This window comes from Asparagus officinalis, chromosome 3, assembly GCF_001876935.1.
Source record: "Asparagus officinalis chromosome 3, Aspof.V1, whole genome shotgun sequence".
In the NCBI taxonomy this organism is placed as follows: Eukaryota; Viridiplantae; Streptophyta; class Magnoliopsida; order Asparagales; family Asparagaceae; genus Asparagus; species Asparagus officinalis.
Window position 1 is genome coordinate 32,930,089 of NC_033796.1, and position 3,908 is coordinate 32,933,996.

Genomic DNA, 3,908 nt, shown 5'->3' on the forward strand with positions numbered 1-3,908 from the left:
CTGTGCTGGGGACGTGTTAGTCCGTTGACCGCCGCGAAATCAAATTCGGTTGATAAGTTTGATTAATTCTCTTGTTTTACGAAGGAAACAATTGCAACAACGAAATTCACGACAGATTGTAGCTCTTCTCGAGATTAAAATAAGGTTTAATCCAGAGGAAGGAGGGGAAAAATCTCAAATCTTTCGAAGGTTTTTTCTTTATGAAAAAGTTCGCCAAGATTTGTTGATTCTCCTCTAAAATTCGTGGTCTACTGTTCAATTGGATAGCACCTCGTCCTCAGATTTCAGATCCTTTCAACTGGCTTTTATTTATAGGCTTTTGTCGCTATGTTTTCTGATAAGATCAAGTGTTTTGACGTCATCTGCAATTGATAACGTCCCAAGCGCACTTAAGGATAACTTCAGAACAATTAGTGAGGTCCTGGGACGTAAGAATTCTAATAAAACATCAAAATCCGTGTTTGGGAGGTTTTGGGAGGCCCAGATGGTCGTGGTGACTCGGAGGTGTGCGAGTCACCATTTGGTGACTCGGAGCCTTGCGAGCTAGTTTGTACCACCTCGAGTATTTTAACTCTAACTCTCTCATCCGACTCGGAATAAGGTGATTCAAGATGCGTTGGAAAGATGACGAAAAGACCTACAATTTTTATGTTTTGAGTTTCTTCAGAATCAAATCACAACATGGCTGAAATATTATTTTTTTATGCGAGTCACCATTTGGTGACTCGCATGGGTGCGAGTCACCATTTGGTGACTCGCCGCCTTGCGAGCCAGTTCGTACCTCCTCGGGTATTATGACTCTAAATCTCTCATCTGATCTCGGAATGAGGTGATTCAAGATGTATTGGAAACCTAGTGAAAAGACCTACAAGTTTTGTGTTTTGAGTTTCTTCAGAATCAAATCACAACATAGACTAAATGTTACTTCTTTGTGAAAGTCACCATTTGGTGACTCGCAGCCTTGCGAGCCAGTTCGTACCTCCTTGGGTATTTTGGCTCTAACACTCTCGTATGATATCAGAATGAGGTGATTCAATATGAATTAGAAAGCTAAAGAATAGACCTACAACTTCCAATACTTTTTAACGGCTCTTTCTCTGAGCTGTTTGCTGGGGGTTTTGGTCATTTCGTTTTGGGGTTTTTGGCTGAGCTTTGAGTGGGTATAAATACCCCATTGCTAATGTCTTTTCAAGTTGATCTAAGAGAGTTTAAAAACAAGTTTAAGAAAGTTTTTAATCAAGGGTTTATGTTTGGTTTAAGTGTGTTTATAAGCTTTTAAGCATTTGAGTGTTTTGGTTTTGTGAATCACTTCCACAAGAGCTTGAGGAGATCATCTATTGGTGTTTGAGCATCCAACTCTTCTCCTTCCACTCTTGATCTATTGAGAAGTTTTCTAAACTCAATCTAGCTTCATATTTTATATTGTTTGATTATCTTTTTATTAAGCTAGTGTTCATATTGAGTTTAGTTGATTTTATTATCTCTTTGTTCACACACAACCTATTGAGCTTATTGTATTTACATTCATAGTATAATTGGGTTGTGAGATTGTGTATCTTAGAGAGTGAGCTTACAATTCGTTCTCATCCATTGTAGAGAACAAACACTTTGTATTGAGCCTTAATTGTGAGGATACACTTTGTAATACACTTGTACACCAAGAGAGAAGTGTGTGGCGAGAGTCGGGGATCGTCCCAAGAGGAGTGGGGTAGGTGACGAGAGGTTGTAATTCCTAACACTTGAGGGAGACACGTCTAGTTCCAACACTTAGTGGGTGTTTCCAACACTTAGTGGGTGTAGAGTGGGGTTGCAAGAGTGTTGATTGTAAAGTTTTCGGTTAGCTAGAAAACCGAGTGTGAGGTGTAAACGTTATTCGGGTGAACGTAGAAAACCCGGTTGTGATAGTGGAGATCTCCTCGAGGTGAGGAGCGGGGACGTAGGTCGTGGGGACCGAACCTCGTAAACATATCGTTTTGTTTGTGATTGCATTGGCGTTCTTATTCTTGTTTTCATATCTTATATCGCCTTTGTGTATTGCTCATCATATTACCCTATCACTTGTGTAGATTGTTTATTTTACCCTTGTGTTAGTTCATATATCCTTGCTCATATATTTGTAATATCTCATTGATAGGATATATTCATTTGTTCATATTGCTTATCCTAGCTTACATATCTTGTTGTATTTTATACTTGCTAGGATAACTTATTAATTAGTTTTAATTGGCATTTAATCGGATTAGATTAGCATAAGACCCTAATCACCCCCCCTCTAGGGTCTAACAATTGGTATCAGAGCTTGGTGCTCTTTGATTTAAGGTCTAATCGCCTTGAGTTAAAGATCCAAGTTATCTATTTGTGCTAATCTTGTTATGATTGCATTTGTCTTGCTTGCATATGTTCATATATATATCTTGAATATGAATGTATTTTGTTTAGGCTATAAATCCAATGTTGCTCCTAAATTCATTAATTTTTCCTATGCACAATGGGCTTCTAGATTTAAAATTTTTGTGCAATCTAAAAATATTGATTTATGGGGAATTATTGATGATGCTTATATTGCACCCACTTTGGAGAAATCCAAGTGGAATAAAAATGATCATCGCATGTTTACTATGAACAACATTTTGTTAGAATATTTGTTAAATGCTTTTAACTCATCTATGTCTAACAAGTTTGTTCATTTTGATAGTGCTTACACCTTATGGATATTTATAGAAGCACATCAAGGAGACTTGGAGGCGATCCGACAAGCTTTGGAGGATCCCGCTTCAAGTTCATGTGGAGCATCATGCACACGGCCACTAGGCGATAGCCCTAGTGAGGTTTGCGAGTTCAAATCTATTAATGATTTACCTAATGATGAACTTGCTTGTGCTAGTGAAAAATTATTACATGCCTTTAACAAATTGCAAAATGATTTCATTAATTTACAAAGCAAGCATGAAATTTTGAAATCCGATCATGAGTTGTTAGCATCTAAGTTTGAAACTATTTCTAATGAAAATGTGATCCTTAAAGAAAACAATGAAAAATTAAAATTGGATCATGTTTCTTTAACTTCAAACGTTGCTAGTTTAACTCATGAAAGAGATAATGCCATGTTAGAAGTAAAGAACATACAAAATAACACTGCTTCTTTTATAAATGACTACTTATGTTCTACTTCTAAAAGTGCATATGTGCCTAAAAATGAAGACTTGAATCTTATGAAAAATTGCATTTCATCTTTAGATTCAACTTTGAAAATATGCATTGATAACCATAAGAAACTTATGGACAAGTGTGCTAAATCTAGTGCTACAAAATCACCCACACACTATGCACACTTGTATAGCAAAGTTTACAAGTGCTCCATTTGTGGTCGTAAAGGCCATTTAGCTAAATTTTGCTATGATGCACAAAAACATAAGAATATTAATCCTTCTTGTGCATCTCATCAAGTTTCTTCATCACATGTACACACACATGCACCCATTGCTCATCATAAGCATGCTCATGTGTATAGATGTGATCATTGTGGTAGATTTGGTCATTTGGCCAAATTTTGTTTTGATTTAAAGAGAGTTTCACATTTGCAAAATAATTTTAAAAGATCATCCATGTTTGCAAATGTTTCTAAAGTTTCCCGTGCACAACCGTTTGGTCAACATAAGCAAATGCTTCCTTTCCATTGTACTTATTGCAATCGGAAGGGTCATTTGAGTAATTTTTGTTATGACCGTGTTCGTGCACCATATATGCCTAAGAGGGTTCATAACCCTAAGGCTTTGAGCTTTATTGATAGGGGTCATGTCCCTAAACAATCCGGCACCAAGAATACTTGGGTGCCAAAATAATTTTTAAGCCAAGAATTTTAGTACTTTTATTTTTCTTTTTCTTGGTTTCGAAAAATGTATTTTAAA